The following is a 23,152-nucleotide window of genomic DNA, read 5'->3' as shown; positions in this document are numbered from 1 at the left end:
GTATTTGGAACTCTAAATCAAACACGGTTTGTGCTAGCTGCTTGAAACTTGACACAATTAAGTAGTTTCAAGTTCTCTCTCTATATTTTGTTTCCTATTGATGTAGCCCTAAGCAGTGACAGACGAGAAACACTTTCATTGAAATGGGTTGCCAAGCTTCCAAAAATTACGAATCTCCAGAAATCTCAGCAAATATTTTTTCACACAAACTGGATGATCTTTCAGGTAATGATCAGTACACTGAGCCCACTTGGTTCCCTAAATTTCGTTCTTCTATGTTGAAGCATTCTTTTCCAGTTCAGTTTGAATTTTGGCGTTTCACTCTGTTTTCTCCTATATTGATAGATGTATTTGGAACTCTAAAGCAAACACGGATTGTGCTAGCTTCTTGAAACTTGACACAATTAAGTAGTTTTTAGTTCTATTTCTATGTTCTGTTTCCTATTGATGTAGCCGTAAGCAGTGACAGGCGATAAACACTTTCATTGAAAGGGGTTGCCAAGCTTCCAAAAATTACAAATCTCCAGAAATCTCAGCAAATATTTTTTCACACAAACTGGACGATACTTTCAGGTAATGATCAGTCCACTGAGCCCACTTGGTTCCCCAAATTTCGTTCTTCTATGTTGAAGTGTTCGTTTCCAGTATCAGTTTGAATTTTTAGGTTTCACTCTGTTTTCTCCTATATTGACAGATGTATTTGGAACTCTAAATCAAACACGGTTTGTGCTAGCTTCTTGAAACTTGACAAAATTAAGTAGTTTCAAGTTCTATCTCAATATTTTGTTTCCTATTTATGTAGCCCTAAGCAGTGACAGACGAGAAACACTTTCATTGAAAGGGGTTGCCAAGCTTCCAAAAATTACGAATCTCCAGAAATCTGAGCAAATATTTTTACACCCAAACTGGATGATACTTTCAGGTAATGATCAATACACTGAGCCCACTTGGTTCCCCAAATTTCGTTCTTCTATGTTGAAGCGTTCGTTTCCAGTATCAGTTTGAATTTTGGTGTTTCACTCTGTTTTATCCTATATTGATAGATGTATTTGGAACTCTAAATCAAACACGGTTTGTGCTAGCTTCTTGAAACTTGACAAAATTAAGTAGTTTCAAGTTCTATCTCAATATTTTGTTTCCTATTTATGTAGCCCTAAGCAGTGACAGACGAGAAACACTTTCATTGAAAGGGGTTGCCAAGCTTCCAAAAATTACGAATCTCCAGAAATCTCAGCAAATATTTTTTCACCCAAACTGGATGATCTTTCAGGTAATGATCAGTACACTGAGCCCACTTGGTTCCCTAAATTTCGTTCTTCTATGTTGAAGCATTCTTTTCCAGTTCAGTTTGAATTTTGGCGTTTCACTCTGTTTTCTCCTATATTGATAGATGTATTTGGAACTCTAAAGCAAACACGGATTGTGCTAGCTTCTTGAAACTTGACACAATTAAGTAGTTTTTAGTTCTATTTCTATGTTCTGTTTCCTATTGATGTAGCCGTAAGCAGTGACAGGCGATAAACACTTTCATTGAAAGGGGTTGCCAAGCTTCCAAAAATTACGAATCTCCTGAAATCTCAGCAAATATTTTTTCACACAAACTGGACGATACTTTCAGGTAATGATCAGTCCACTGAGCCCACTTGGTTCCCCAAATTTCGTTCTTCTATGTTGAAGTGTTCGTTTCCAGTATCAGTTTGAATTTTTAGGTTTCACTCTGTTTTCTCCTATATTGACAGATGTATTTGGAACTCTAAATCAAACACGGTTTGTGCTAGCTTCTTGAAACTTGACAAAATTAAGTAGTTTCAAGTTCTATCTCAATATTTTGTTTCCTATTTATGTAGCCCTAAGCAGTGACAGACGAGAAACACTTTCATTGAAAGGGGTTGCCAAGCTTCCAAAAATTACGAATCTCCAGAAATCTGAGCAAATATTTTTACACCCAAACTGGATGATACTTTCAGGTAATGATCAATACACTGAGCCCACTTGCTTCCCCAAATTTCGTTCTTCTATGTTGAAGCGTTCGTTTCCAGTATCAGTTTGAATTTTGGTGTTTCACTCTGTTTTATCCTATATTGATAGATGTATTTGGAACTCTAAATCAAACACGGTTTGTGCTAGCTTCTTGAAACTTGACAAAATTAAGTAGTTTCAAGTTCTATCTCAATATTTTGTTTCCTATTTATGTAGCCCTAAGCAGTGACAGACGAGAAACACTTTCATTGAAAGGGGTTGCCAAGCTTCCAAAAATTACGAATCTCCAGAAATCTCAGCAAATATTTTTTCACCCAAACTGGATGATCTTTCAGGTAATGATCAGTACACTGAGCCCACTTGGTTCCCTAAATTTCGTTCTTCTATGTTGAAGCGTTCGTTTCCTGTGTCAGTTTGATTTTGGTGTTTCACTCTGTTTTCTCCTATATTGATAGATGTATTTGGAACTCTAAATCAAACACGGTTTGTGCTAGCTTCTTGAAACTTGACACAATTAAGTAGTTTTTAGTTCTATTTCTATGTTCTGTTTCCTATTGATGTAGCCGTAAGCAGTGACAGGCGATAAACACTTTCATTGAAAGGGGTTGCCAAGATTCCAAAAATTACGAATCTCCAGAAATCTCAGCAAATATTTTTTCACCCAAACTGGATGATACTTTCAGGTATTGATCAATACACTGAGCCCACTTGGTTCCCCAAATTTCGTTCTTCTATGTTGAAGCGTTCGTTTCCAGTATCAGTTTGAATTTTGGTGTTTCACTCTGTTTTATCCTATATTGATAAATGTATTTGGAACTCTAAATCAAACACGGTTTGTGCTAGCTTCTTGAAACTTGACAAAATTAAGTAATTTCAAGTTCTATCTCAATATTTTGTTTCCTATTTATGTAGCCCTAAGCAGTGACAGACGAGAAACACTTTCATTGAAAGGGGTTGCCAAGCTTCCAAAAATTACGAATCTCCAGAAATCTCAGCAAATATTTTTACACCCAAACTGGATGAACTTTCAGGTAATGATCAATACACTGAGCCCACTTGGTTCCACAAATTTCGTTCTTCTATGTTGAAGCGTTCGTTTCCAGTATCAGTTTGAATTTTGGTGTTTCACTCTGTTTTCTCCTATATTGATAGATGTATTTGGAACTCTAAATCAAACACGGTTTGTGCTAGCTTCTTGAAACTTGACACAATTAAGTAGTTTCAAGTTCTATTTCAATATTTTGTTTCCTATTGATGTAGCCCTAAGCAGTGACAGACGAGAAACACTTTCATTGAAAGGAGTTGCCAAGCTTCCAAAAATTACGAATCTCCAGAAATCTCAACAAATATTTTTTCACCCAAACTGGATGATACTTTCAGGTAATGATCAGTACTCTGAGCCCACTTGGTTCCCCAAATTTCGTTCTTCTATGTTGAAGCGTTCGTTTCCAGTATCAGTTTGAATTTTGGTGTTTCACTCTGTTTTCTCCTATATTGATAGATGTATTTGGAACACTAAATCAAACACAGTATGTGCTAGCTTCTTGAAAATTGACAAAATTAAGTAGCTTCAAGTTCTAGCTCAATATTTGTTTCCTATTGATGTAGCCCTAAGCATTGACAGACGAGAAACACTTTCATTGAAAGGGGTTGCCAAGATTCCAAAAATTACGAATCTCCAGAAATCTCAGCAAATATTTTTTCACCCAAAATGGAAGATACTTTCAGGTAATGTTCAGTACACTGAGCCCACTTGGTTCCCTAAATTTCGTTCTTCTATGTTGAAGCGCTCGTTTCCAGTAACAGTTTGAATTTTTAGGTTTCACTCTGTTTTCTCCTATATTGATAGATGTATTTGGAACTCTAAATCAAACACGGTTTGTGCTAGCTTCTTGAAACTTGACACAATTAAGTAGTTTCAAGTTCTATCTCTATGTTCTCTTTCCTATTGATGTAACCGTAAGCAGTGACAGGGGAGAAACACTTTCATTGAAAGGGGTTGCCAAGCTTCCAAAAATTACGAATCTCCAGAAATCTCAGCAAATATTTTTTCACACAAACTGGACGATACTTTCAGGTAATGATCAGTCCACTGAGCCCACTTGGTTCCCCAAATTTCGTTCTTCTATGTTGAAGTGTTCGTTTCCAGTATCAGTTTGAATTTTTAGGTTTCACTCTGTTTTCTCCTATATTGACAGATGTATTTGGAACTCTAAATCAAACACGGTTTGTGCTAGCTTCTTGAAACTTGACAAAATTAAGTAGTTTCAAGTTCTATCTCAATATTTTGTTTCCTATTTATGTAGCCCTAAGCAGTGACAGACGAGAAACACTTTCATTGAAAGGGGTTGCCAAGCTTCCAAAAATTACGAATCTCCAGAAATCTGAGCAAATATTTTTACACCCAAACTGGATGATACTTTCAGGTAATGATCAATACACTGAGCCCACTTGGTTCCCCAAATTTCGTTCTTCTATGTTGAAGCGTTCGTTTCCAGTATCAGTTTGAATTTTGGTGTTTCACTCTGTTTTCTCCTATATTGATAGATGTATTTGGAACTCTAAATCAAACACGGTTTGTGCTAGCTTCTTGAAACTTGACAAAATTAAGTAGTTTCAAGTTCTATCTCAATATTTTCTTTCCTATTTATGTAGCCCTAAGCAGTGACAGACGAGAAACACTTTCATTGAAAGGGGTTGCCAAGCTTCCAAAAATTACGAATCTCCAGATCTCAGCAAATATTTTTTCACCCAAACTGGACGATACTTTCAGGTAATGATCAGTCCACTGAGCCCACTTGGTTCCCCAAATTTCGTTCTTCTATTTTGAAGCGTTCGTTTCCTGTGTCAGTTTGATTTTGGTGTTTCACTCTGTTTTCTCCTATATTGATAGATATATTTGGAACTCTAAATCAAACACGGTTTGTGCTAGCTTCTTGAAACTTGACACAATTAAGTAATTTCAAGTTCTGTCTCTATATTTTGTTTCCTATTGATGTAGCCCTAATCAGTGACAGACGAGAAACACTTTCATTGAAAGGGGTTGCCAAGATTCCAAAAATTACGAATCTCCAGAAATCTCAGCAAATATTTTTTCACCCAAACTGGATGATACTTTCAGGTATTGATCAATACACTGAGCCCACTTGGTTCCCCAAATTTCGTTCTTCTATGTTGAAGCGTTCGTTTCCAGTATCAGTTTGAATTTTGGTGTTTCACTCTGTTTTATCCTATATTGATAAATGTATTTGGAACTCTAAATCAAACACGGTTTGTGCTAGCTTCTTGAAACTTGACAAAATTAAGTAATTTCAAGTTCTATCTCAATATTTTGTTTCCTATTTATGTAGCCCTAAGCAGTGACAGACGAGAAACACTTTCATTGAAAGGGGTTGCCAAGCTTCCAAAAATTACGAATCTCCAGAAATCTCAGCAAATATTTTTACACCCAAACTGGATGAACTTTCAGGTAATGATCAATACACTGAGCCCACTTGGTTCCACAAATTTCGTTCTTCTATGTTGAAGCGTTCGTTTCCAGTATCAGTTTGAATTTTGGTGTTTCACTCTGTTTTCTCCTATATTGATAGATGTATTTGGAACTCTAAATCAAACACGGTTTGTGCTAGCTTCTTGAAACTTGACACAATTAAGTAGTTTCAAGTTCTATTTCAATATTTTGTTTCCTATTGATGTAGCCCTAAGCAGTGACAGACGAGAAACACTTTCATTGAAAGGAGTTGCCAAGCTTCCAAAAATTACGAATCTCCAGAAATCTCAACAAATATTTTTTCACCCAAACTGGATGATACTTTCAGGTAATGATCAGTACTCTGAGCCCACTTGGTTCCCCAAATTTCGTTCTTCTATGTTGAAGCGTTCGTTTCCAGTATCAGTTTGAATTTTGGTGTTTCACTCTGTTTTCTCCTATATTGATAGATGTATTTGGAACACTAAATCAAACACAGTATGTGCTAGCTTCTTGAAAATTGACAAAATTAAGTAGCTTCAAGTTCTAGCTCAATATTTGTTTCCTATTGATGTAGCCCTAAGCATTGACAGACGAGAAACACTTTCATTGAAAGGGGTTGCCAAGATTCCAAAAATTACGAATCTCCAGAAATCTCAGCAAATATTTTTTCACCCAAAATGGAAGATACTTTCAGGTAATGTTCAGTACACTGAGCCCACTTGGTTCCCTAAATTTCGTTCTTCTATGTTGAAGCGCTCGTTTCCAGTAACAGTTTGAATTTTTAGGTTTCACTCTGTTTTCTCCTATATTGATAGATGTATTTGGAACTCTAAATCAAACACGGTTTGTGCTAGCTTCTTGAAACTTGACACAATTAAGTAGTTTCAAGTTCTATCTCTATGTTCTCTTTCCTATTGATGTAACCGTAAGCAGTGACAGGGGAGAAACACTTTCATTGAAAGGGGTTGCCAAGCTTCCAAAAATTACGAATCTCCAGAAATCTCAGCAAATATTTTTTCACACAAACTGGACGATACTTTCAGGTAATGATCAGTCCACTGAGCCCACTTGGTTCCCCAAATTTCGTTCTTCTATGTTGAAGTGTTCGTTTCCAGTATCAGTTTGAATTTTTAGGTTTCACTCTGTTTTCTCCTATATTGACAGATGTATTTGGAACTCTAAATCAAACACGGTTTGTGCTAGCTTCTTGAAACTTGACAAAATTAAGTAGTTTCAAGTTCTATCTCAATATTTTGTTTCCTATTTATGTAGCCCTAAGCAGTGACAGACGAGAAACACTTTCATTGAAAGGGGTTGCCAAGCTTCCAAAAATTACGAATCTCCAGAAATCTGAGCAAATATTTTTACACCCAAACTGGATGATACTTTCAGGTAATGATCAATACACTGAGCCCACTTGGTTCCCCAAATTTCGTTCTTCTATGTTGAAGCGTTCGTTTCCAGTATCAGTTTGAATTTTGGTGTTTCACTCTGTTTTCTCCTATATTGATAGATGTATTTGGAACTCTAAATCAAACACGGTTTGTGCTAGCTTCTTGAAACTTGACAAAATTAAGTAGTTTCAAGTTCTATCTCAATATTTTCTTTCCTATTTATGTAGCCCTAAGCAGTGACAGACGAGAAACACTTTCATTGAAAGGGGTTGCCAAGCTTCCAAAAATTACGAATCTCCAGATCTCAGCAAATATTTTTTCACCCAAACTGGACGATACTTTCAGGTAATGATCAGTCCACTGAGCCCACTTGGTTCCCCAAATTTCGTTCTTCTATTTTGAAGCGTTCGTTTCCTGTGTCAGTTTGATTTTGGTGTTTCACTCTGTTTTCTCCTATATTGATAGATATATTTGGAACTCTAAATCAAACACGGTTTGTGCTAGCTTCTTGAAACTTGACACAATTAAGTAATTTCAAGTTCTGTCTCTATATTTTGTTTCCTATTGATGTAGCCCTAATCAGTGACAGACGAGAAACACTTTCATTGAAAGGGGTTGCCAAGCTTCCAAAAATTACGAATCTCCAGAAATCTCAGCAAATATTTTTTCACCCAAACTGGATGATACTTTCAGGTATTGATCAATACACTGAGCCCACTTGGTTCCCCAAATTTCGTTCTTCTATGTTGAAGCGTTCGTTTCCAGTATCAGTTTGAATTTTGGTGTTTCACTCTGTTTTATCCTATATTGATAAATGTATTTGGAACTCTAAATCAAACACGGTTTGTGCTAGCTTCTTGAAACTTGAAACAACTAAGTAGTTTCAAGTTCTGTCTCTTTATTTTGTTTCCTATTGATGTAGCCCTAAGCAGTGACAGACGAGAAACACTTTCATTGAAATGGGTTGCCAAGCTTCCAAAAATTACGAATCTCCAGAAATCTCAGCAAATATTTTTTCACCCAAACTGGATGAACTTTCAGGTAATGATCAATACACTGAGCCCACTTGGTTCCACAAATTTCGTTCTTCTATGTTGAAGCGTTCGTTTCCAGTATCAGTTTGAATTTTGGCGTTTCACTCTGTTTTCTCCTATATTGATAGATGTATTTGGAACTCTAAATCAAACACGGTTTGTGCTAGCTTCTTGAAACTTGACACAATTAAGTAGTTTCAAGTTCTATCTCAATATTTTGTTTCCTATTTATGTAGCCCTAAGCAGTGACAGACGAGAAACACTTACATTGAAAGGGGTTGCCAAGCTTCCAAAAATTACGAATCTCCAGAAATCTCAGCAAATATTTTTTCACCCAAACTGGATGATACTTTCAGGTAATGATCAGTACACTGAGCCCACTTGGTTCCCCAAATTTCGTTCTTCTACGTTGAAGCGTTCCTTTCCAGTATCAGTTTGAATTTGGGTGTTTCACTCGGTTTTCTCCTATATTGATAGATGTATTTGGAACTCTAAATCAAACACGGTTTGTTCTAGCTTCTTGAAACTTGACAAAATTAAGTAGTTTCAAGTTCTGTCTCTATATTTTGTTTCCTATTGATGTAGCCCTAAGCATTGACAGACGAGAAACACTTTCCTTGAAAGGGGTTGCCAAGCTTCCAAAAATTACGAATCTCCAGAAATCTCAGCAAATATTTTTTCACACAAACTGGACGATACTTTCAGGTAATGATCAATACACTGAGCCCACTTGGTTCCCCAAATTTCGTTCTTCTATGTTGAAGAGTTCGTTTCCAGTATCAGTTTGAATTTTGGTGTTTCACTCTGTTTTCTCCTATATTGATAGATGTATTTGGAACTCTAAATCAAACACAGTTTGTGCTAGCTTCTTGAAACTTGACAAAATTAAGTAGTTTCAAGTTCTATCTCAATATTTTGTTTCCTATTGATGTATCCCTAAGCATTGACAGACGAGAAAGACTTTCATTGAAAGGGGTTGCCAAGACTCCAAAAATTACGAATCTCCAGAAATCTCAGCAAATATTTTTTCACCGTAAATGGAAGATACCTTCAGGAAATGATCAGTACACTGAGCCCACTTGGTTCCCCAAATTTCGTTCTTCTATCTTGAAGCTTTCGTTTCCAGTAACAGTTTGAATTTTTAGGTTTCACTCTGTTTTCTCCTATATTGATAGATGTATTTGGAACTCTAAATCAAACACGGTTTGTGCTAGCTGCTTGAAACTTGACACAATTAAGTAATTTCAAGTTCTGTCTCTATATTTTGTTTCCTATTGATGTAGCCCTAAGCAGTGACAGACGAGAAACACTTTCATTGAAAGGGGTTGCCAAGCTTCCAAAAATTACGAATGTCCAGAAATCTCAGCAAATATTTTTACACCCAAACTGGATGATACTTTCAGGTAATGATCAGTACACTGAGCCCACTTGGTTTCCCAAATTCCGTTCTTCGATGTTGAAGCGTTCGTTTCCAGTATCAGTTTGAATTTTGGTGTTTCACTATTTTTTCTCCTATATTGATAGATGTATTTGGAACTCTAAATCAAACACGGTTTGTGCTAGCTTCTTGAAACTTGACACAATTAAGTAGTTTCAAGTTCTGTCTCTATATTTTGTTTCCTATTGATGTAGCCCTAAGCATTGACAGACGAGAAACACTTTCATTGAAAGGGGTTGCCAAGCTTCCAAAAATTACGAATCTCCAGAAATCTCAGCAAATATTTTTTCACCCAAACTGGATGATACTTTCAAGTAATGCTCAGTACACTGAGCCCATGGTTCCCCAAATTTCGTTCTTCTATGTTGAAGCGTTCGTTTCCAGTATCAGTTTGAATTTTGGCGTTTCACTCTGTTTTCTCCTATATTGATAGATGTATTTGGAACTCTAAAGCAAACACGGATTGTGCTAGCTTCTTGAAACTTGACACAATTAAGTAGCTTTTAGTTCTATTTCTATGTTCTGTTTCCTATTGATGTAGCCGTAAGCAGTGACAGGCGATAAACACTTTCATTGAAATGGGTTGCCAAGCTTCCAAAAATAACGAATCTCCAGAAATCTCAGCAAATATTTTTACACCCAAACTGGATGATACTTTCAGGTAATGATCAGTCCACTGAGCCCACTTGGTTCCCCAAATTTCGTTCTTCTATGTTGAAGTGTTCGTTTCCAGTATCAGTTTGAATTTTTAGGTTTCACTCTGTTTTCTCCTATATTGACAGATGTATTTGGAACTCTAAATCAAACACGGTTTGTGCTAGCTTCTTGAAACTTGACAACATTTAGTAGCTTCAAGTTCTAACTCAATGTTCTGTTTCCTATTGATGTAGCCCTAAGCAGTGACAGGCGAGAAACACTTTCATTGAAAGGGGTTGCCAAGCTTCCAAAAATTACGAATCTCCAGAAATCTGAGCAAATATTTTTACACCCAAACTGGATGATACTTTCAGGTAATGATCAATACACTGAGCCCACTTGGTTCCCCAAATTTCGTTCTTCTATGTTGAAGCGTTCGTTTCCAGTATCAGTTTCAACTTTGGTGTTTCACTCTGTTTTATCCTATATTGATAGATGTATTTGGAACTCTAAATCAAACACGGTTTGTGCTAGCTTCTTGAAACTTGACAAAATTAAGTAGTTTCAAGTTCTATCTCAATATTTTGTTTCCTATTTATGTAGCCCTAAGCAGTGACAGACGAGAAACACTTTCATTGAAAGGGGTTGCCAAGCTTCCGAAAATTACGAATCTCCAGAAATCTCAGCAAATATTTTTTCACCCAAACTGGATGATACTTTCAGGTAATGATCAGTACACTGAGCCCACTTGGTTCCCTAAATTTCGTTCTTCTATATTGAAGCATTCTTTTCCAGTAACAGTTTGAATTTTGGCGTTTCACTCTGTTTTCTCCTTTATTGATAGATGTATTTGGAACCCTAAATCAAACACGGTTTGTGCTAGCTTCTTGAAACTTGACACAATTAAGTAGTTTTTAGTTCTATCTCTATGTTCTGTTTCCTATTGATGTAGCCGTAAGCAGTGACAGGCGACAAACACTTTCATTGAAAGGGGTTGCCAAGCTTCCAAAAATTACGAATCTCCAGAAATCTCAGCAAATATTTTTTCACCCAAAGTGGATGATACTTTCAGGTAATGATCAGTCCACTGAGCCCACTTGGTTCCCCAAATTTCGTTCTTCTATTTTGAAGCGTTCGTTTCCTGTGTCAGTTTGAATTTTGGTGTTTCACTCTGTTTTCTCCTATATTGATAGATGTATTTGGAACTCTAAATCAAACACGGTTTGTGCTAGCTTCTTGAAACTTGACACAATTAAGTAATTTCAAGTTCTGTCTCTATATTTTGTTTCCTATTGATGTAGCCCTAAGCAGTGACAGACGAGAAACACTTTCATTGAAAGGGGTTGCCAAGATTCCAAAAATTACGAATCTCCAGAAATCTCAGCAAATATTTTTTCACCCAAACTGGATGATACTTTCAGGTATTGATCAATACACTGAGCCCACTTGGTTCCCCAAATTTCGTTCTTCTATGTTGAAGCGTTCGTTTCCAGTATCAGTTTGAATTTTGGTGTTTCACTCTGTTTTATCCTATATTGATAGATGTATTTGGAACTCTAAATCAAACACGGTTGGTGCTAGCTTCTTGAAACTTGACAAAATTAAGTAGTTTCAAGTTCTATCTCAATATTTTGTTTCCTATTTATGTAGCCCTAAGCAGTGACAGATGAGAAACACTTTCATTGAAAGGGGTTGCCAAGCTTCCAAAAATTACGAATCTCCAGAAATCTCAGCAAATATTTTTTCACCCAAACTGGATGATACTTTCAGGTAATGATCAGTACACTGAGCCCACTTGGTTCCCTAAATTTCGTTCTTCTATGTTGAAGCATTTTTTTCCAGTAACAGTTTGAATTTTGGCGTTTCACTCTGTTTTCTCCTATATTGATAGATGTATTTGGAACTCTAAATCAAACACGGTTTGTGCTAGCTTCTTGAAACTTGACACAATTAAGTAGTTTTTAGTTCTATCTCTATGTTCTGTTTCCTATTAATGTAGCCCTAAGCAGTGACAGGCGAGAAACACTTTCATTGAAAGGGGTTGCCAAGCTTCCAAAAATTACGAATCTCCAGAAATCTCAGCATATATTTTTTCACCCAAACTGGATGATACTTTCAGGTAATGATCAGTACACTGAGCCCACTTGGTTCCCCAAATTTCGTTCTTCTATTTTGAAGCGTTCGTTTCCTGTATCAGTTTGAATTTTGGTGTTTCACTCTGTTTTCTCCTATATTGATAGATGTATTTGGAACTCTAAATCAAACACGGTTTGTGCTAGCTTCATGAAACTTGACACAATTAAGTAGTTTCCAGTTCTGTCTCTATATTTTGTTTCCTATTGATGTAGCCCTAAGCAGTGACAGACGAGAAACACTTTCATTGAAAGGGGTTGCCAAGCTTCCAAAAATTACGAATCTCCTGAAATCTCAGCAAAAATTTTTTTCACCCAAACTGGATGATACTTTCAGGTAATGATCAATACACTGAGCCCACTTGGTTCCCCAAATTTCGTTCTTCTATGTTGAAGCGTTCGTTTCCAGTATCAGTTTGAATTTTGGTGTTTCACTCTGTTTTATCCTATATTGATAGATGTATTTGGAACTCTAAATCAAACACGGTTGGTGCTAGCTTCTTGAAACTTGACAAAATTAAGTAGTTTCAAGTTCTATCTCAATATTTTGTTTCCTATTTATGTAGCCCTAAGCAGTGACAGATGAGAAACAGTTTCATTGAAAGGGGTTGCCAAGCTTCCAAAAATTACGAATCTCAAGAAATCTCAGCAAATATTTTTTCACCCAAACTGGATGATACTTTCAGGTAATGATCAGTACACTGAGCCCACTTGGTTGCCTAAATTTCGTTCTTCTATGTTGAAGCATTCTTTTCCAGTAACAGTTTGAATTTTGGCGTTTCACTCTGTTTTCTCCTATATTGATAGATGTATTTGGAACTCTAAATCAAACACGGTTTGTGCTAGCTTCTTGAAACTTGACACAATTAAGTAGTTTTTTGTTCTATCTCTATGTTCTGTTTCCTATTGATGTAGCCGTAAGCAGTGACAGGCGAGAAACACTTTCATTGAAAGGGGTTGCCAAGCTTCCAAAAATTACGAATCTCCAGAAATCTCAGCATATATTTTTTCACCCAAACTGGATGATACTTTCAGGTAATGATCAGTCCACTGAGCCCACTTGGTTCCCCAAATTTCGTTCTTCTATTTTGAAGCGTTCGTTTCCTGTATCAGTTTGAATTTTGGTGTTTCACTCTGTTTTCTCCTATATTGATAGATGTATTTGGAACTCTAAATCAAACACGGTTTGTGCTAGCTTCATGAAACTTGACACAATTAAGTAGTTTCCAGTTCTGTCTCTATATTTTGTTTCCTATTGATGTAGCCCTAAGCAGTGACAGACGAGAAACACTTTCATTGAAAGGGGTTGCCAAGCTTCCAAAAATTACGAATCTCCTGATATCTCAGCAAATATTTTTTCACCCAAACTGGATGATACTTTCAGGTAATGATCAGTACACTGTGCCAACTTGGTTGCCCAAATTTCATTCTTCTATGTTGAAGCGTTCGTTTCCAGTATCAGTTTGATTTTGGTGTTTCACTTTGTTTTCTCCTATATTGATAGATGTATTTGGAACTCTAAATCAAACACGGTTTGTGCTAGCTTCTTGAAACTTGACAAAATTAAGTAGTTTCAAGTTCTATCTCAATATTTTGTTTCCTATTTATGTAGCCCTAAGCAGTGACAGACGAGAAACTCTTTCATTGAAAGGGGTTGCCAAGCTTCCAAAAATTACGAATCTCCAGAAATCTCAGCAAATATTTTTTCACCCAAACTGGATGAACTTTCAGGTAATGATCACTACACTGAGCCCACTTGGTTCCCCAAATTTCGTTCTTCTATGTTGAAGCGTTCGTTTCCAGTATCAGTTTGAATTTGGGTGTTTCTCTCGGTTTTCTCCTATATTGATAGATGTATTTGGAACTCTAAATCAAACACGGTTTGTGCTAGCTTCTTGAAACTTGACACAATTAAGTAGTTTCAAGATCTATTTCAATATTTTGTTTGCTATTGATGTAGCCCTAATCAGTGACAGACGAGAAACACTTTCATTGAAAGGAGTTGCCAAGCTTCCAAAAATTACGAATCTCCAGAAATCTCAGCATATATTTTTTCACCCAAACTGGATGATACTTTCAGTTAATGATCAGTACACTGAGCCTACTTGGTTCCCCAAATTTCGTTCTTCTATGTTGAAGCGTTCGTTTCCAGTATCAGTTTGAATTTTGGTGTTTCACTCTGTTTTCTCCTATATTGATAGATGTATTTGGAACTCTAAATCAAACACGGTTTGTGCTAGCTTCTTGAAACTTGACACAATTAAGTAGTTTCAAGTTCTGTCTCTATATTTTGTTTCCTATTGATGTAGCCCTAAACACTGACAGACGAGAAACACTTTCATTGAAAGGGGTTGACAAGCTTTTAAAAATTACGAATCTCCACAAATTTCAGCAAATATTTTTTCACCCAAACTGGATGATACTTTCAGGTAATGATCAACACACTGAGCCCACTTGGTTCCCCAAATTTCGTTCTTCTATGTTGAAGCGTTCGTTTCCAGTATCAGTTTGAATTTTTAGGTTTCACTCTGTTTTCTCCTATTTTGATAGATGTATTTGGAACTCTAAATCAAACACAGTTTGGGCTAGCTTCTTGAAACTTGACAAAATTAAGTAGTTTCAAGTTCTATCTCAATATTTTGTTTCCTATTGATGTAGCCCTAAGCATTGACAGACGAGAAACACTTTCATTGAATGGGGTTGCCAAGATTCCAAAAATTACGAATCTCCAGAAACCTTAGCAAATATTTTTTCACACAAAATGTAAGATACTTTCAGGTAATGATCAGTACACTGAGCCCACTTGGTTCTCTAAATTTCGTTCTTCTATGTTGAAGCATTCATTTCCAGTAACAGTTTGAATTTTGGCGTTTCACTCTGTTTTCTCCTATATTGATAGATGTATTTGGAACTCTAAATCAAACACGGTTTGGGCTAGCTTCTTGAAACTTGACACAATTAAGTAGTTTCAAGTTCTATCTCTATGTTCTGTTTCCTATTGATGTAGCCCTAAGCAGTGACAGGCGAGAAACACTTTCATTGAAAGGGGTTGCAAATCTTCTAAAATTACGAATCTTTAGAAATCTCAGCAAATATTGATTCACCCAAACTGGATGATACTTTCAGGTAATGATCAGTACACTAAGCCCACTTGGTTCCCCAAATTTCGTTCTTCTATGTTGAAGCTTTTGTTTCCAGTATCATTTTGAATTTTTAGGTTTCACTCTGTTTTCTCCTATATTGATAGATGTATTTGGAAATCTAAATCAAACATGGTTTGTGCTAGCTTCTTGAAACTTGACACAATTAAGTAGTTTCAAGTTCTATCTCTATGTTTTGTTTCCTATTGATCTAACCCAAAGCAGGGACTGGCGAGAAACACTTTCATTGAAAGGGGTTGCCCACCTTCCAAAAATTAAGAATCTCCAGAAATCCCAGCAAATTTTTTTTCACCCAAACTGGATGACACGTTCAGGTAATGATCAGTACACTAAGCCCACTTGGTTCCCTAAATTTCGTTCTTCTATGTTGAAGCGTTCGTTTCCAGTAACAGTTTGAATTTTGGCATTTCATTCTGTTTTCTCCTATATTGATAGATGTATTTGGAACTCTAAATCAAACACGGTTTGTGCTAGCTTCTTGAAACTTGACACAATTAAGTAGTTTCAAGTTCTATCTCTATCTTCTGTTTCCTATTGATGTAGACCTAAGCAGTGACAGGCAAGAAACACTTTCATTGAAAGGGGTTGCCAAGCTTCCAAAAATTACGAATCTCCAGAAATCTCAGCAAATATTTTTACACTCAAACTGGATGATACTTTCAGGTAATGATCAGTACACTGAGCCCACTTGGTTCCCTAAATTTCGTTCTTCTATGTTGAAGGTTTCGTTTCCCATAACAGTTTGAATTTTTAGGTTTCACTCTGTTTTCTCCTATATTGACAGATGTATTTGGAACTCTAAATCAAACTCGGTTTGTGCTAGCTTCTTGAAAGTTGACACAATTAAGTAGTTTCAAGTTCTATCTCTATGTTCTGTTTCCTATTGATGTAGCCCTAAGCAGTGACAGGAGAGAAACAATTTCATTGAAAGGGGTTGCCAAGCTTCCAAAAATTACGAATCTCCAGAAATCTCAGCAAACATTTTTTCACCCAAACTGGATGATACTTTCAGGTAATGATCAGTACACTGAGCCCACTTGGTTCCCTAAATTTCGTTCTTCTATGTTGAAGCTTTCGTTTCCAGTAACAGTTTGAATTTTTAGGTTTCACTCTGTTTTCTCCTATATTGATAGATGTTTTTGGAACTCTAAATCAAACACGGTTTGTGCTAGCTTCTTGAAACCTGACAAAATTAAGTAGTTTCAAGTTCTATCTCAATAATTTGTTCCTATTGGTGTAGCCCTAAGCAGTGACAGGCGAGAAACACTTTCATTGGAAGGGGTTGCCAAGCTTCCAAAAATTACAAATCTCCAGAAATCTGAGCAAATATTTTTACACCCAAACTGGATGATACTTTCAGGTAATGATCAGTACACTGAGCCCACTTTGTTCCCCAAATTTCGTTCTTCTATCTTGAAACTTTCGTTCCAGTAACAGTTTGAATTTTTAGGTTTCAATGTGTTTTCTCCTATATTGATAGATGTATTTGGAACTCTAAATCAAACACGGTTTCTGCTAGCTTCTTGAAACTTGACACAATTAAGTAGTTTCAAGTTCTGTCTCTATATTTGTTTCCTATTGATGTAGCCCTAAGCAGTGACAGACGAGAAACACTTTCATTGAAATGGGTTGCCAAGCTTCCAAAAATTACGAATCTCCAGAAATCTCAGCAAATATTTTTTCACCCAAACTGGATGAAATTTCAGGTAATGATCTATACACTGAGCCCACTTGGTTCCCCAAATTTCGTTCTTCTATGTTGAAGCGTTCGTTTCCAGTATCAGTTTGAATTTTGGTGTTTCACTCGGTTTTCTCCTATATTGATAGATGTATTTGTAACTCTAAATCAAACACGGTTTGTGCTAGCTTCTTGAAACTTGACAGAATTAAGTAGTTTCAAGATCTATTTCAATATTTTGTTTGCTATTGATGTAGCCCTAATCAGTGACAGACGAGAAACACTTTCTGAAAGGAGTTGACAAGCTTCCAAAAATTACGAATCTCCAGAAATCTCAGCAGATATTTCTTCACCCAAACTGGATGATACTTTCAGGTAATGATCAGTACACTGAGCCCACTTGGTTCCCCAAATTTCGTTCTTCTATGTTGAAGTGTTCGTTTCCAGTATCAGTTTGAATTTTGGTGATTCACTCTGTTTTCTCCTATATTGATAGATGTATTTGGAACTCTAAATCAAACACGGTTTGTGCTAGCTTCTTGAAACTTGACACAATTAAGTAGTTTCAAGTTCTTTCTCTATATTTGTTTCCTATTTATGTAGCCCTAAGCAGTGACAGACGAGAAACACTTTCATTGAAAGGGGTTGACAAGCTTCCAAAAATTACGAATCTCCAGAAATCTCAGCAAATATTTTTTCACCCAAACTGGATGATACATTCAGGTAATGATCATACACTGAGCCCACTTGGTTCCCCAAATTTCGTTCTTCTATGTTGAAGCGTTCGTTTCCAGTATCAGTTTGAATTTTTAGGTTTCACTCTGTTTTCTCCTATTTTGATAGATGTATTTGGAACTATAATCAAACACAGTTTGGGCTAGCTTCCTGAAACTTGACAAAATTAAGTAGTTTCAAGTTCTATCTCAATATTTTGTTTCCTATTGATGTAGCCCTAAGCATTGACAGACGAGAAAAACTTTCATTTAAAGGGGTTGCCAAGCTTCCAAAAATTATGAATCTCCAGAAATCTCAGCAAATATTTTTTCACCCAAACTGGATGATACTTTCAGGTAATGATCAGTACACTGAGCCCACTTGGTTCCCCAAATTTCGTTCTTCTATGTTGAAGCGTTCGTTTCCAGTATCAGTTTGAATTCTGGTGTTTCACTCTGTTTTCTCCTATATGGATAGATGTATTTGGAACTCTAAATCAAACACGGTTTGTGCTACGTTCTTGAAACTTGACACAATTAAGTAGTTTCAAGTTCTGTCTCTATATTTTGTTTCCTATTGATGTAGCCCTAAGCAGTGACAGAGGAGAAACACTTTCATTGAAAGGGGTTGCCAAGATTCCAAAAATTACGAATCTCCAGAAATCTCAGCAAATATTTTTTCACCCAAAATGGAAGATACTTTCAGGTAATGATCAGTACACTGAGCCCACTTGGTTCCCTAAATTTCGTTCTTCTATGTTGAAGAATTCTTTTCCAGTAACAGTTTGAATTTTGGCGTTTCACTCTGTTTTCTCCTATATTGATAGATGTATTTGGAACTCTAAATCAAACACGGTTTGTGCTAGCTTCTTGAAACTTGACACAATTAAGTAGTTTTTAGTTCTGTCTCTATGTTCTGTTTCCTATTGATGTAGCCGTAAGCAGTGACAGGCGAGAAACACTTTCATTGAAATGGGTTGCCAAGCTTCCAAAAATTATGAATCTCCAGAAATCTCAGCAAATATTTTTTCACCCAAACTGGATGATACTTTCAGGTAATGATCAGTCCACTGCGCCCACTTGGTTCCCCAAATTTCGTTCTTGTATTTTGAAGCGTTCGTTTCCTGTATCAGTTTGAATTTTGGTGTTTCACTCTGTTTTCTCCTATATTGATAGATGTATTTGGAACTCTAAATCAAACAGGGTTTGTGCTAGCTTCATGAAACTTGACACAATTAAGTAGTTTCCAGTTCTGTCTCTATATTTTGTTTCCTAATGATGTAGCCCTAAGCAGTGACAGACGAGAAACACTTTCATTGAAATGGGTTGCCAAGCTTCCAAAAATTACGAATCTCCTGAAATCTCTGCAAATATTTTTTCACCCAAACTGGATGATACTTGCAGGTAATGATCAGTACACTGAGCCAACTTGGTTCCCCAAATTTCATTCTTCTATGTTGAAGCGTTCGTTTCCAGTATCAGTTTGAATTTTGGTGTTTCACTTTGTTTTCTCCTATATTGATAGATGTATTTGGAACTCTAAATCAAACACGGTTTGTGCTAGCTTCTTGAAACTTGACAAAATTAAGTAGTTTCAAGTTCTATCTCAATAATTTGTTTCCTATTGGTGTAGCCCTAAGCAGTGACAGGCGAGAAACACTTTCATTGAAAGGGGTTGCCAAGCTTCCAAAAATTACAAATCTCCAGAAATCTGAGCAAATATTTTTACACCCTAACTGGATGATACTTTCAGGTAATGATCAGTACACTGAGCCCACTTTGTTCCCCAAATTTCGTTCTTCTATCTTGAAACTTTCTTTCCAGTAACAGTTTGAATTTTTAGGTTTCAATGTGTTTTCTCCTATATTGATAGATGTATTTGGAACTCTAAATCAAACACGGTTTGTGCTAGCTTCTTGAAACTTGACACAATTAAGTAGTTTCAAGATCTATTTCAATATTTTGTTTGCTATTGATGTAGCCCTAATCAGTGACAGACGAGAAACACTTTCATTGAAAGGAGTTGCCAAGCTTCCAAAAATTACGAATCTCCAGAAATCTCAGCATATATTTTTTCACCCAAACTGGATGATACTTTCAGGTAATGATCAGTACACTGAGCCCACTTGGTTCCCCAAATTTCGTTCTTCTATGTTGAAGCGTTCGTTTCCAGTATCAGTTTGAATTTTGGTGTTTCACTCGGTTTTCTCCTATACTGATAGATGTATTTGGAACTCTAAATCAAACACGGTTTGTGCTAGCTTCTTGAAACTTGACACAATTAAGTAGTTTCAAGTTCTGTCTCTATATTTTGTTTCCTATTGATGTAGCCCTAAGCAGTGACAGACGAGAAACACTTTCATTGAAAGGGGTTGCCAAGATTCCAAAAATTACGAATCTCCAGAAATCTCAGCAAATATTTTTTCACCCAAAATGGAAGATACTTTCAGGTAATGATCAGTACACTGAGCCCACTTGGTTCCCTAAATTTCGTTCTTCTATGTTGAAGAATTCTTTTCCAGTAACAGTTTGAATTTTGGCGTTTCACTCTGTTTTCTCCTATATTGATAGATGTATTTGGAACTCTAAATCAAACACGGTTTGTGCTAGCTTCTTGAAACTTGACACAATTAAGTAGTTTTTAGTTCTGTCTCTATGTTCTGTTTCCTATTGATGTAGCCGTAAGCAGTGACAGGCGAGAAACACTTTCATTGAAAGGGGTTGCCAAGCTTCCAAAAATTATGAATCTCCAGAAATCTCAGCAAATATTTTTTCACCCAAACTGGATGATACTTTCAGGTAATGATCAGTCCACTGCGCCCACTTGGTTCCCCAAATTTCGTTCTTGTATTTTGAAGCGTTCGTTTCCTGTATCAGTTTGAATTTTGGTGTTTCACTCTGTTTTCTCCTATATTGATAGATGTATTTGGAACTCTAAATCAAACAGGGTTTGTGCTAGCTTCATGAAACTTGACACAATTAAGTAGTTTCCAGTTCTGTCTCTATATTTTGTTTCCTAATGATGTAGCCCTAAGCAGTGACAGACGAGAAACACTTTCATTGAAATGGGTTGCCAAGCTTCCAAAAATTACGAATCTCCTGAAATCTCTGCAAATATTTTTTCACCCAAACTGGATGATACTTGCAGGTAATGATCAGTACACTGAGCCAACTTGGTTCCCCAAATTTCATTCTTCTATGTTGAAGCGTTCGTTTCCAGTATCAGTTTGAATTTTGGTGTTTCACTTTGTTTTCTCCTATATTGATAGATGTATTTGGAACTCTAAATCAAACACGGTTTGTGCTAGCTTCTTGAAACTTGACAAAATTAAGTAGTTTCAAGTTCTATCTCAATAATTTGTTTCCTATTGGTGTAGCCCTAAGCAGTGACAGGCGAGAAACACTTTCATTGAAAGGGGTTGCCAAGCTTCCAAAAATTACAAATCTCCAGAAATCTGAGCAAATATTTTTACACCCTAACTGGATGATACTTTCAGGTAATGATCAGTACACTGAGCCCACTTTGTTCCCCAAATTTCGTTCTTCTATCTTGAAACTTTCTTTCCAGTAACAGTTTGAATTTTTAGGTTTCAATGTGTTTTCTCCTATATTGATAGATGTATTTGGAACTCTAAATCAAACACAGTTTGTGCTAGCTTCTTGAAACTTGACACAATTAAGTAGTTTCAAGATCTATTTCAATATTTTGTTTGCTATTGATGTAGCCCTAATCAGTGACAGACGAGAAACACTTTCATTGAAAGGAGTTGCCAAGCTTCCAAAAATTACGAATCTCCAGAAATCTCAGCATATATTTTTTCACCCAAACTGGATGATACTTTCAGGTAATGATCAGTACACTGAGCCCACTTGGTTCCCCAAATTTCGTTCTTCTATGTTGAAGCGTTCGTTTCCAGTATCAGTTTGAATTTTGGTGTTTCACTCGGTTTTCTCCTATACTGATAGATGTATTTGGAACTCTAAATCAAACACGGTTTGTGCTAGCTTCTTGAAACTTGACACAATTAAGTAGTTTCAAGTTCTGTCTCTATATTTTGTTTCCTATTGATGTAGCCCTAAGCAGTGACAGACGAGAAACACTTTCATTGAAAGGGGTTGACAAGCTTCCAAAAATTACGAATCTCCAGAAATCTCAGCAAATATTTTTTCACCCAAACTGGATGATACATTCAGGTAATGATCAATACACTGAGCCCACTTGGTTCCCCAAATTTCGTTCTTCTATGTTGAAGCGTTCGTTTCCAGTATCAGTTTGAATTTTTAGGTTTCACTCTGTTTTCTCCTATTTTGATTGATGTATTTGGAACTCTAAATCAAACACGGTTTGTGCTACGTTCTTGAAACTTGACACAATTAAGTAGTTTCAAGTTCTGTCTCTATATTTTGTTTCCTATTGATGTAGCCCTAAGCAGTGACAGACGAGAAACACTTTCATTGAAATGGGTTGCCAAGCTTCCAAAAATTACGAATCTCCTGAAATCTCAGCAAATATTTTTTCACCCAAACTGGATGATACTTTCAGGAAATGATCAGTACACTGAGCCAACTTGGTTCTCCAAATTTCATTCTTCTATGTTGAAGCGTTCGTTTCCAGTATCAGTTTGAATTTTGGTGTTTCACTTTGTTTTCTCCTATATTGATAGATGTATTTGGAACTCTAAATCAAACACGGTTTGTGCTAGCTTCTTGAAACTTGACAAAATTAAGTAGTTTCAAGTTCTATCTCAATATTTTGTTTCCTATTTATGTAGCCCTAAGCAGTGACAGACGAGAAACACTTTCATTGAAAGGGGTTGCCAAGCTTCCAAAAATTACGAATCTCCAGAAATCTCAGCAAATATTTTTTCACCCAAACTGGATGATACTTTCAGGTAATGATCAGTACACTGAACCGACTTGGTTCTCCAACTTTCATTCTTCTATGTTGAAGCGTTCGTTTCCAGTATCAATTTGAATTTGGGTGTTTCACTCGGTTTTCTCCTATATTGATAGATGTATTTGGAACTCTAAATCAAACATGGTTTGTGCTAGCTTCTTGAAACTTGACAAAATTAAGTAGTTTCAAGTTCTATCTCAATAATTTGTTTCCTATTGGTGTAGCCCTAAGCAGTGACAGGCGAGAAACACTTTCATTGAAAGGGGTTGCCAAGCTTCCAAAAATTACAAATCTCCAGAAATCTGAGCAAATATTTTTACACCCTAACTGGATGATACTTTCAGGTAATGATCAGTACACTGAGCCCACTTTGTTCCCCAAATTTCGTTCTTCTATCTTGAAACTTTCTTTCCAGTAACAGTTTGAATTTTTAGGTTTCAATGTGTTTTCTCCTATATTGATAGATGTATTTGGAACTCTAAATCAAACACGGTTTGTGCTAGCTTCTTGAAACTTGACACAATTAAGTAGTTTCAAGATCTATTTCAATATTTTGTTTGCTATTGATGTAGCCCTAATCAGTGACAGACGAGAAACACTTTCATTGAAAGGAGTTG

The sequence above is a fragment of the Spermophilus citellus genome, assembly GCF_964194105.1.
Source record: "Spermophilus citellus genome assembly, chromosome: 13".
Lineage (NCBI taxonomy): Eukaryota > Metazoa > Chordata > Mammalia > Rodentia > Sciuridae > Spermophilus > Spermophilus citellus.
Note: the sequence above shows the minus strand (reverse complement) of the source record.